The sequence below is a fragment of the Prionailurus bengalensis genome, chromosome D1, assembly GCF_016509475.1.
Source record: "Prionailurus bengalensis isolate Pbe53 chromosome D1, Fcat_Pben_1.1_paternal_pri, whole genome shotgun sequence".
NCBI classification, from domain to species: Eukaryota; Metazoa; Chordata; class Mammalia; order Carnivora; family Felidae; genus Prionailurus; species Prionailurus bengalensis.
In genome coordinates, this window is record NC_057346.1 from 108,651,620 (window position 1) to 108,663,998 (window position 12,379).

Here is a 12,379-nt window from a genome sequence, read left to right on the forward strand (position 1 = left end):
AGTGTTGTAAAGCAGGTTTTTAAAATTTTATTTATTTTTTTTAATTTTTTTTCAACGTTTTTATTTATTTTTGGGACAGAGAGAGACAGAGCATGAACGGGGGAGGGGCAGAGAGAGAGGGAGACACAGAATCGGAAACAGGCTCCAGGCTCCGAGCCATCAGCCCAGAGCCTGACGCGGGGCTCGAACTCACGGACCGCGAGATCGTGACCTGGCTGAAGTCGGACGCTTAACCGACTGCGCCACCCAGGCGCCCCTTAAATTTTATTTTAATGTTTATTTATTTATTTTGAGAGAGAGAAAGAGTGCACGAGCAGGGGAGCGGCAGAGAGAGAGGGAGGGAGAGAATCCCAAGCAGGCTGCACACGGTCAGCGCAGAGCCTGACCTGGGGTTGAAACTCAGAAACCATGAGATCATGACCTGGCCGAAATCAAGAGGCGGCGCTTAACGGACCGAGCCACTTGGGCGCCTCTGTAAAGCAGTTATTCATATCCTATTTTGAAAGAGGCGTGGGAATGGGAGCGACTTGCGGAGGTGCGAGGTCAGGAACAGGGGTCTCTGGTTTCAAAGCCCAGCACCTTCCCTACAACTCCCTGCTGATCAAATTCTGACCATGTGAATTATTAAGCGATTTGGCCCTACGTCATCTGGGGGGGGGGGGGAGGGACTGGGTGTCTGCCTTCCTGAAAACGGACGTGCCCAGATATCCGGCGATCCCAACTCTTATGTCTACGGTCCTCCTGCATTCTCCTGCTTTCCTCTTCACTGCTCATGGTGTTCCCTCTGTTTGGAATGCCTCCCTCACCCCACCTGAAAACTTCACTCCACATGATGCCCAAATAGTAAGCTCTTTGAAGGCTGAGTCTTGTATATCTTTTTATACCCAGGGCAACTGAGCACCTGCTACTGAGTAGTACATGCAAAGACCTGGAAAAGCAAGGCAGGAAGAAAAAGGAAAAGTGGATGGAGGGGGAGGAAAATATCTCACCTGGGCATCTGCCGCATCTAAAGAAGGCATCTGCTGTCCAGTGTTCCGCTAAAGGGAGGCCTGTGGGAAGTGTGGCCTGGTAATGCCAGATCTGATTTTCCTGGGGAATCTCCCAATTTAAAAATGTTGGCAACTAGGGGCGCCGGGGTGGCTCAGTCGGTTAAGCGTCCGACTTCAGTTCTGGTCGTGATCTCATGGCTCGTGAGTTCAGGCTCTGCATTGGGCTCTGTGCTGACAGCTCAGAGCCTGGAGCCTGCTTCCAATTCTGTGTGTGTGTGTGTGTGTGTGTGTGTGTGTGTGTGTGTATGTGTCTGCCCCTTCCCGGCTTGTGCCCTCCCTGTCTGTCTGTCTCTCTCTCAAAAATAAAGAAACATTAACCCCCCCCAAAAAAAAATGTTGGCAACTAATTGAAAAACTTGAATACACTGTGGACTGAAACTAACACATTTGTGTGCACAGCTCTGGAGACACCCATCTGTGGCTCTGACCTTGCTTGGCACAGAGAAAAAGATGACCAAGCTAGTGAGACTTGAGTCGGAGCACCGGGCAGCTTTCCAGCAGTTGTTGTAGGCACTCTTGTACTCTTTATGCTTGGGAACCAAGAGAAAGACCCCTCTTTGGGCCGGGGGGTGGGGGGGGGGATAGGATCCATGCAGGGTAAAGGGATCAGGCTTCTGTTGTGTACATGTGCTAATTACTTGTAATCTACCTACCTGGATATTATTTGTCCCAAAGCGGTAAAGAAGGTTGAATGGCCACTTGTGTGATGTACATGATCTCCTATGGAAGAGGGCCCCTTGTCAGGTGTGATGAACAGGAAGTAATCACTGGACACCAAGGGTCTTCAGTTTCAACCAGCCAGAAGGGAAATAAGCAGGAACCCGGGGGATTCTAACCAAAAGGCTTACTTACAACTCCAAATGACCAAACATCCCACTTCCTGTCATCTGCAATTACAGGGTGTCGGGTGAAATAAAAGGAGCACACAAACACTTTCAAGGAGGAAGATTCAACCAAAGTTGAGATGAGTTTATTTATTTCGGTGGGGGAGGGGCAGAGAAGGGGGGTGGAGAATGAATCCCAAGCAGACTCCACGCTGGGCACAGAGCCCGATTCGGGACTTGATCTTATGACCGCGAGACCATGACCTGAGCCAAAACCAAGAGTCGGACGGTCAATCAACCGAGTTACCCAGGTGCCCATATAATTTTTTTCACATGTAATACTACTCCGTCTAGTCTCCTGGCGGACACAGACTCGCACACACTCCGTCAAGGCATGGGTGCCTTCTCCGCCCACGTGGTCCGCTGTTTTTTCCTTCCTGTTCGGGGAGGGTGCCAGCCCCATGTTGGGCACCATCTTGTGTGGTGAGCCCAGGGCTGCCTCCACGGGGGCTCTGGCTGAGGGCCCGTAGTGGGATGCAGCCATAGGGAGGAATTCTTACCTGAGATGACAGGTGTCCCTTGGGCCAGAAAAGGGGCAGAGCCACCCCCTGAGCAGGAACGTTACGTGCCAAAATTCCAGGAGGGAACTTAGTGACATAACTGGAGAAGGGGGAGGGGGGCTGAGGTGAGTACTTCAATTAAGAGAGTGGATTCAGGAATTTGGAGCCAGTCAGATAAAGGGATAACAAATATTTACTCGATCAACAAATATTTATTTGAATAACTGTAAGCATTGTTCTAGCCCTTTGGGGATACTTTGGTGAATAAGACAAAATTAGCTGTCATTATGGAGACGACCCGAAATCAGACTAGATGGGAGAATTGTAGCTTGCTTTCCTGAGCCCCCCAGGAGGGTTGTATAGCTGACTGACCTGCTTCAAGAGCTAGAGGTGGTACCGACACCTGGCCACCACACCTGGCCACCGCAGGCAAGGTGGTGGGAGGGGCACCACCTGTGGGCCTGAAGACTGCCTGGTCCCTTGGGATTTTTTTTTTTTTTACTTTAAACTAGTATTACATGTAAAAAAAAATTATAGGGGCACCTGGGTAATTCGGTTGATTGAGTGTCCGACTCTTGGTTTTGGCTCAGGTCATGGTCTCGTGGTCATAAGATCAAGTCCCGAGTCGGGCTCTGTGCCCAGCATGGAGTCTGCTTGGGATTCATTCTCCACCCCCGTTCTCTGCCCCTCCCCCACCAAAATAAATAAATAAACCTTAAAAATAAATAGATAAATACAAAGTAAAAAAAAATCACATATAGTTCAATTCATTGTTTTTGGTGTATAAGTCTATGATTTTCTTTAAATTTTTATTTATTATTGAGAGACAGAGAGAGAGCATGAGCAGAGGAAGGACAGAGAGAGAGGGAGACACACCATCTGAAGAAGGGTCCAGGTTCCGAGCTTTCAGCAGAGAGCCCCATGCGGGGCTCGAACTCACAAACGGTGAGATCATGACCTGAGCTAACATTTATTTAACCTACTGAGCCACCCAAGTGCCCCCTAAGTCCATGATTTTTAACATATGCATAGATTCAAGGACATCAGGATAGAGAACAGTTCTGTCCCTCCAAAAAATATCCTCTGGTTGCCTCTTTATCATCAAACCCTCCTCCAACCCCAACTACTGGCAGCCTGTTCTCCATTCCTAGTTTCCAGTGTGTCACGTAAATGGATTCATGCACTATGTAACCTTTTGGAATTGGGGTCTTTCTCTGAGTGATACACTCAGATTTATCCATGTTGTTGTATATATATCCATAACTCATTCCTTTTTATTTATTTATTTTAAAAAAAAAATTTTTTTAACGTTTTATTTATTTTTGAGACAGGGAGAGACAGAGCATGATCGGGGGGAGGGTCAGAGAGAGAGGGAGACACAGAATCTGAAACAGGATCCAGGTTCTGAGCAGTCAGCACAGAGCCCGACGCGGGGCTCGAACTCACGGACCGTGAGATCGTGACCTGAGCCCAAGTCAGACGCTTAACCGACTGAGCCACCCAGGCACCCCAACTCATTCCTTTTTATTGCTGAGAAGTATTCTATTGTAGGGATATTCCACCATTTCTTTATTATTTGCCTATTGGTGGACATTTGGTTTGTTTTCAGTTTTTGGCGATTTTGAATAGAGCTTCTATAAGGCTTGACATAACCAGTTGTTGTATGAATGTAAGTTTTCATATGTCTCGAGTAAATACCTAGAACAGGAGGGGCGCCTGAGTGGCTCAGTTAGTTCATCGTCCAACCTGGGCTCAGGTTATGATCTCACGGTTCGTGAGTTCAAGCCCCACTTGGGGCTCTGTGTGGACGGCGCTGAGCCCGGAGCCTGCTTCAGATTCTGTGTTTCCCTCTCTCTCTGCCCCTCCCCCACTCTTTCTCTGTCTCTCAAAAATAAATAAAAACATTTTTTAAAACATAAAAAAAACTACCTAGAACAGGGGCGGCTGGGTTCTATGGCAAGTATATGTTTAACTTTCTAAGAAAGCACCAAACTGTGTTCCAGAGTGGCTGTATTGGTTTGCATTCTTATCAGAAGAGTATGAAAGTTTCATGTGCTGTGCATCCTTGATATCACTTGGTATTTTCTTTCTTTTTTTTTAAAGTTTATTTATTTATTTTGAGGGAGAGAGAGAGAGAGGGACGGAGAACATGAGCGGAGGAGCAGAGAGAGAGAATCCCAAGCAGGCTCTGTGCCGTCGATGCAGAGCCCAATCCCACAAACCAAGAGTCAGACACTCAATCAACCGAGCCAGCCAGGCACCCCAGGACTTGGTATTTTCAGTTAAAAATATTTGGGTTTTTTTTTTTTTTTGCCATTCTAAGAGATATTAATGGTATCTAGTTGTAGATCCAATTTGCATTTCCCTAATGCATCTTTTGAGCATCTTTTCATGTGCTCTTGGGAATCCTGAGAATTAATAAACCTGGACCCCAACTCAGAAACCAACCTACAGTGCTAAATAGACTTATATGGATTCACATTTGGCCTGACATACTGGAACATTTTAGCAGCCACGCTCAGCAGATGACAATTGGATTCAAAGCACATATGCCAGGACTGTCCAGCCAGCAAGCAGGCGGCAAGAGGCTCCTGGCTGTTAAGCACTGTCTCCCCTGCTCCAGGTTTTATGTAGAGGAAAACACTTTGTGCCTTTGCCTTCGGGATGGGCTCCTTGTCAGACTCTACGTCATTCTTGTCATGGTTTTTTCCCCTGAGCCTCCTACTTAACATTCTCCCTTCCTTCTTTCCTTTGCTAAAGAACAATTTATTCAAAGCCCGCTGCATGCCAGGCACTGTGCTAGGCTCTAGGGTCACAAAGTTGAGGAAGATGCCCACTTATGGTAGGTTCACATTCCAACGGGGGGAGGATTAACGTAAAGCAGATTTTTAAATACAGTGCAGTGAAGGCAGTGAGGGACCAGTGTTCCAGGCCTTTGGGGACCTGGAGGAGAGGGATTCTTGGAGAAGATAACGCCTGTAAGGAGTCCTGAAGAACGGGTGGGTATTGGACTAAGAGACACAAAGAGGGCATTCCAGGTAGAAGAGACAGGCTAAGCGAAGCCCTGGCAATAAGAAATAGCTTGCTGGGGCGCCTGGGTGGCTCAATCGGTTAAGCGTCCAACCCTTGGTTTGGGCTCACGTCATGATCTCACAATTCCTGGGACTGAGCCCTGCATTGGTCTCTGTGCTGACAATGAGGAGCCTGCTTGGGATTCTCTCTCTCCCTTAGCAACTTGCTCTCTCTATCAAAATAAATAAACATAAAAAAAGAAAAGAAAGAAATAGCATGCTGTGTGCGCACTTCTATGAGAAATTCAATTTTACTCAAATCTATGGATGGAGGTGTAGAGTGGCAGGACATAGAGTTAATGAAGGAGACAGGGCTGGATCATGGAGAAGCTTGGCTGATGCACTTGAATTTATCCCCAAAGCTATAAGGTGCTCTTATTTTATTTACCTATTTTTTAATGAATATTTTTCTTTCCTTTCATTGATCTTTTTTTTTTTAATGTTTCATTTTTGAGAAAGAGACAGACTGCAAGCAGGGGAGGGGCAGACAGAGAGGGAGACACAGAATCTGAAGCAGGCTCCAGGCTGCGAGCTGTCAGTACAGAGTCCGATGTGGGGCTTGAACCCCTGAACAGTGAGATCGTGACCTGAGCCAAAGTTGAACGCTTACAACTGAGCCACCCAGACGTCCCCATAAGGTGCTTTTAACAGTTAGATTTTGAGGGTGCCTGGGTGGCTCAGTCGGGTAAGTGTCTGACTTTGGCTCAAGCCATGATCTCGTGATTTGTGACTTTGAGCCCCTGGCCCAGCTCTGTGCTGACAGCGTGGAACCTGCAGCCTGCTTCAGATTCCGAGTCTCCCTCTCTCTCTGCCCCTCCCCCACTCACACCCTGTGTCTCTCTGTCTCAAAAATATATAAACATTTTTTTTTTAAGTTAGATTTTGGTTTTAGAAGTGCCTTGCTTTTCTGCTCTGTTGATTCTAACTCAATCTTCAAGGTCCATCTCAAAGGCCACCTCCTTTGGGAAGTCCTCTCTAATCATCCTAACCAGAAACTTGGGCTCCTTCCTGGGGCTCTTCACCCATCTTTTGTACTTACTATCAGTCTGCCTGGAGGGTGGGAACTATCATTCACCCCACTTTGGGCTCCTCGTGACACTTGGCACAGGGTCAACACACAGAAGGTGCTAATAAATACTTCATGAGGGGTAGCTGGGTGGCTCAGTCAGTTAAGCCTCTGGCTTTTGGCTCAGGTCATGATCTCACGGCTTGTGAGTTTGAGCCCCGCGTCGGCCCCTGTGCTGACAGCTCAGAGCCGGGAGCCTGCTTCCGATTCTGTGTCTCCCTCTCTCTCTGCCCCTCCTCCCCTGCTCGTGCCCTGTCTCTTGCTCCTTCAAAAATAAATAAGCGCTAACAAATTAAAAATAAATAAATAAATACACAAATACTCGATGAATGTGAATGAATTTGTGAATAGAAGTTTTCTGGGCAGCCCAGCTCCAGAATCTGTCAGATTATACTAGTGGTTCTCAAATTTAAGTATTTGTCAGAATCACCGAGAGGGCTTGTGGATTGCTGGGCTTAGCCCCCAAGTTTCTGATTCATAGGTCTGGGAAGGAGAAGGGGACTGAAAATTTGCATGTTGGACATGCAAAAGAAGTTCCCAGGCGATCATGCTGCTGCTGCTGGGGACCACACTCAAGGAACCTTTGATGTGGCTATGGTTACAGTTCAGGTGCTTCTCACAGACAAGCCCTGGGCTGGGCATTGTCAAGGGGCCCTCTTTGCTGCTGTTGCTGCTGTTTCTTGTCTGACCACCTGAAGCTTCAGTGGATCCCTTCAGGGGATTTCCTTAGTCTTTACTCTGTCCCACCCCTTGGAGCTGGAGCTGGGCATTACAGTGCCCTCTCCTGGTCCTTTTCTCCCAGGGCCTCCCTAAGGCTTCTCAGAGGGAGCGTGGTCACATGGGTTCCTTAACAGGCTTCCCTCCCATTGAGTAGCTCCACCAGCGAGCCCCAGAGGACAAGACAAATCCCGAGTATGACGCATGAAGAAGCCTGGGATATAACGTGGCTCTTTCTGATAGGGTCAGAAAGGGGTCTTGTCCCCTTTAAGACCCCTGCTTCCTGGGCCTCTGCAGTTCCCCCAACTCCCTCTCCCAGGGTGGGAAGAAGCCACTAAATTAACAGCTCCACTTCCTGCAGCACCTGGGGCTCTGCCTCCCCTGAGCCCCTGCCACCCCCCTTCCGGCTTCCCAGGTCAATTACCAGAGTCAGGCGATGTTGGATGTTCTTCAGGTCTCATCTCGAGGGGACTGGAGACCAGGAAAACTGGCTCAGAGAGGCAACCCTGGGGGTAGGAGGAGGGGAGGAGGAGTGGTTCCTAAGGGAAACTGTCATTTGATTGGCTGTTTTTCTCTCCTTCTTTGAGTGTTGGCTCACAGCAAGTCTGTGACACCCTGTGACTACCCAAGTGTGAGCCTTGTAGAGCTCAGCGATGCAATGGGTTGGGCTAGGGCTGCTCAAAGAGGCCTCAGAATCCTTCTGGGCCTCTCCGGTGCCGGCAGCCCCAGAGGGGCTGCGGGAGTTGCAGCCTGAGCAGCTGTCATTGCCATCAAGCCCTGATGGGGTCCAGCGCAGCCTCATGGGAGAGATCACCAAGTGTTTTGAGCAAAAGGGATTCTCCTCACTGCTATGAAATCAATTCAGGCTTCTGAAGACCTTCTCAAGGAACACCACATTGACCTGAAGGACCGTCCATTCCTTGCCGACCTGGTGAAGTACATTCAGTCAGGACCTGTGGTTGCCAGGGTCTGGGAGGGGTTGAATGTGGTGAAGACAGGACAAGTGATGCTCAGGGAGACCAACCCTGCAGACTCCAAACCTGGGACCATCCGTGGGACTTTTGCAGCCGAGTTGGCAGTGATTCCGTGCAAAGTGCAGAGAAGAAGATTAGCTTATGGTTTCAGCCTGAAGAGCTGGTAGATTAGAAGAGCTGGGCTTAGAACCGGATCCATGAGTGACAAGAGAACCAACCTCAGTTCTTTCCCCATTCCACTCTCTCTCCCTCCCTTGAGCAGTGGGCCAGGCTCTAGCAAATTTAGCTATTTTTGAGAACTTCCTTATAATCTGGAGGGGAACTCTTGGAGCTGGATATGCTCCCTATAGAGTATTATTATGTTTTATCCCCCCCTCTCCCCCAAGAAAAAAGAATCTTCTGGGCCCAGCTTAGACCTTGGAGGCCTTTGTAAATTCAGTAAAGAGAGCTAACTTCTGCGGGCGGTGGCTGCCATAGGACAGAAGCAGCGAACCTCAGCAAGGAGGTGGGAGAGACTCTGGAGAAACCGAGAAGACGGATGCTTGGCAAGGGTTCATGTTTGGACCTAGCTGGGAGACTGAGCCCTTAGAGGCTCAAGTGTGCCGAGAATCTTCCACAGAAACTGATCTAGACACTGGGTCCCAGGCCCGGACCAGGGAGTCACATTGCCGGGGGGACCGGGATGGGGGACATTCTGCATTGTACCAAAGATTCCAAGTGATTTTTGTCTAAATTTAAAAATATGTATATGTGTATATAATGAAAATCTACAAACAGACAGAAAAGTGGTATACCCACCTTCTAGACTGTCATTTCAATTTAACTCTATGTGCTTCATCACATACGCATTCTACCCACCCACCCATTCTTCTTTCCCCCCAGCAATTCGTTCTTTTTTGAGGCATTTCAAAGAAGTTGCAGACATCAGTATACTTCCTGTAAATACTTCAGCATGCACTTCATTAAATGGGGATCAGTATTGATTTACAAGTTTTTACTTTTTTTTTTTTGGGACAGAGAGAGACAGAGCATGAACGGGGGAGGGGCAGAGAGAGAGGGAGACACAGAATCGGAAACAGGCTCCAGGCTCCGAGCCATCAGCCCAGAGCCCGACGCGGGGCTCGAACTCCCGGACCGCGAGATCGTGACCTGGCTGAAGTCGGACGCTTAACCGACTGCGCCACCCAGGCGCCCCAAGTTTTTACTTTTGAGAGGAGATTTACATAAAATGAAATGCCTCAATCTTAAGCGTACATTTGCTACATGTTACCAAATGCATTTACCTGTGTAACCCAAATCCCTATCAAGATATGGAACGTTACCAACATGCCAAAAAGTTCCCCCTTCCTACTCAATCACTGCCCTACTCAATCCCTGCCCTACTCAATCCCTTCCTACTCAATGCCCCTTCCGACTCAATCCCTGCCCTCACTTCATCCCCCACCCCTACCCCAGAGGTACCACTAACCTAATTTTTTTCCATCATAGATTGTTTGCTTGCTTTGGGACTTTATATAATTGAAAGCATATAGTGTATACTATTTTGTGTAAAGCTTCTTCTGCTCAGTGTAATTTTTTTGAGATTTATCCATATTGGTGCAGTTTGTTCCTTTTAATCGCTGAATAATATTGTATTGTATGAACATACTACAGTTTCTGTATCCATTTTCCAACTGATGGGCATAACTAGTATGGCGATGGTGTTGTGGAGAAGTTCAGGACAGAGGAAATGCCCACGATATTCTATTAACAAACATTTCAGGGGGCACCTGGGTGGCTCAGTTGGTTAAGCGCCCAGGTTATAAGCAGCTCGGGTTATGATCTCGCGGTTCATGAGTCCGAACCCCCTGTTGGGCTCTGTGTGGACAGCTCAGATCTTGGAGCCTGCTTCAGATTCTGTGTTTCTGTCTCTCTCTACCCCTCCCCTGCTCATGCTCCGTCTCTCTCTCTCTCTCTCTCTCTCTCTCTCTCAAAAATAAATTTAAAAACAGTAAAAATTAAAAAAAAAAGAAAAAAATTTCAGGATGCAAAATTTATATGCAATATGATCACAACTGTGTGAAGAAAATAATTCATAAAAATATGCTAAAATGTTAACAGTGGGTTTTCTGTGCTCTAAATTTTTAAAATTCATTTAATTTTATTTATTTTTATAAATAATTATAGATTTGGAAGAAGCTGTCAAGGTGGTACAAAGAAGTCCCATACACTTCATCCACTGTCCTCGATGGTTACATCTTACATGACTTAGTACAATATTAAAACCAGAAAAATGTCCTTGCTATAAAGTGTGTGTATAGTTCTGTATCATTTATTCACACATGTAAATTCGTATAACCACCACATGCAAGGTACAGAATTGTTTCATCACCTCAAAGATGCAACCCTTTATAGCCACACCCATCTCCTCTCCCACCATCCCTAAGCCTTTGCAACCATTAATCTGTTCTCCATCTCTATAATTTTGGCATTTTGGAATGTTACATAACTGGAATCACATAGTGTGTGGCTTTTTGAGATTGGCTTTTTTCACTCAGCATAATGTCCTGGAGACCCATCAAAGTTGTTAGGTGTATCTGTAGTTCACTCCTTTTAATTGCTGAGTAGCATTCATTCAATGGTATAAGTAATTCTGCTCACCTGCTTTTCAAATTTCCTACTGAGTATGAAACATTTTAATTCTTAGGAAAAAGGAAAAGTACTGATAAGCAGGGGCAATGCATAGAGAAGCAGTTCATGCCTTCAAGGGAATGTTGTGTTGAATTAAATAATAGAATTTTAGACTTGGAGTGCCCTTGAAAGTCACCTGGGTAAGTTTTTCACTTTGTAGGAGTTTTCCCTGCAATATCCTGACAGGTAGCTGTGCAGCCTCTGTGTGGATACTCCTAGTGATGGGGAACTCACTATCAAATAAAGCAGCTCCTTCAATTGATAACAAGATATGCCTTTCTTCCTGGAGTTTGGGCATGACTGAGGGAAGATCTTCTGTCATAGGTTGTTTTTATCCTGCCTGGGCTCTCTTCCCTATCTCCCCTAACCAAGCCCAAACAGTGAGCAAAGCCTGCAGAGCCTGAGCAAGCTATTGGATATGCTAAGTCCAGGAATGACCTCTCTGGGGAGATTTCAGTATTCACTGGCTTAGAAAAATAAGAGCTGCAGACCTTTTAAAATGGAATGAAATTCTGCATGAGCACACACACACACACACACACACACACACAGATACCCATGGTCCTCTAGGAATAGTCTCCTTTCTGCCTTGAAGGTTGCCCCCCAGAAGGCACTGAACCACTAATCCAAGAGGAAAGATCTCAGATTCTCTCCTTCTTCAAGTCCCCAGGATCAGACCTGAGATCAATTTCTTCCCCTTCCGCTTTCCTTGAGAGCAGACTCTGATCTGTCCATGGTTCTGATTGTTAATGTATTTCACTTGAGGGCAAGACATGGGTTCTTTCGTTCCTTCACGATAACTAATATACGCTGAGCACTTATTATGCCCCAGGGACTGTGATGTCCTTACATTCAGCCTCTTTTTATTGTGGTCTTCCAGACATAAGGAAAAAGAGCACAGATCATAAACATACAACACAATGAATTTTCATACAGCGAATATATTCATGTAACCAAAACAAAGATCTAGAAACAGAACATTATGAGATTAGTTTTTTCCTACTTTTGCACTTTACATAAATGGATCATACAAATTGTCTTCTCTTTTGTGTCTGGCTTCTATTATGCTTGGGAAGTTTATTCATATTCTAGATAGTTGTAGTTTGTTCATTGTTGTTGTCATGTAGCATTACCTTGTGTAAGACGTTATGCAATTTATTCGTTCCGCTGCTGATGGGGTATTTGAGTTGTTTCCAGTTTTCTGCCATTATGAATGTTGCTGATATAAACATTCTTGCTCATATCTTTTGGCGAACATATGCTCTTCTATAACATATATTAAATACACATGTATAGAGGAGTATGTATACACATACACACATATACATTGGGTGGACTGCAGTGCGTTTTTAAATTCCCATTTTCAGATGAGAAAACTGAGGCTTGAAGAAGTTGAGCCAGAAAGTAGTGGAGCTGGGCTGCAAATCCTATCCCGTCTGGCATTGGAG

The 12,379-nt window shown here is 46.3% G+C and overlaps 1 pseudogene; it reads left to right on the top strand.

The window, feature by feature from the left end:
• Positions 1 to 7,940: 7,940 nt before the first annotated feature.
• On the top strand, positions 7,941 to 8,466 carry LOC122484380 (annotated as a pseudogene).
• Positions 8,467 to 12,379: the final 3,913 nt, after the last annotated feature.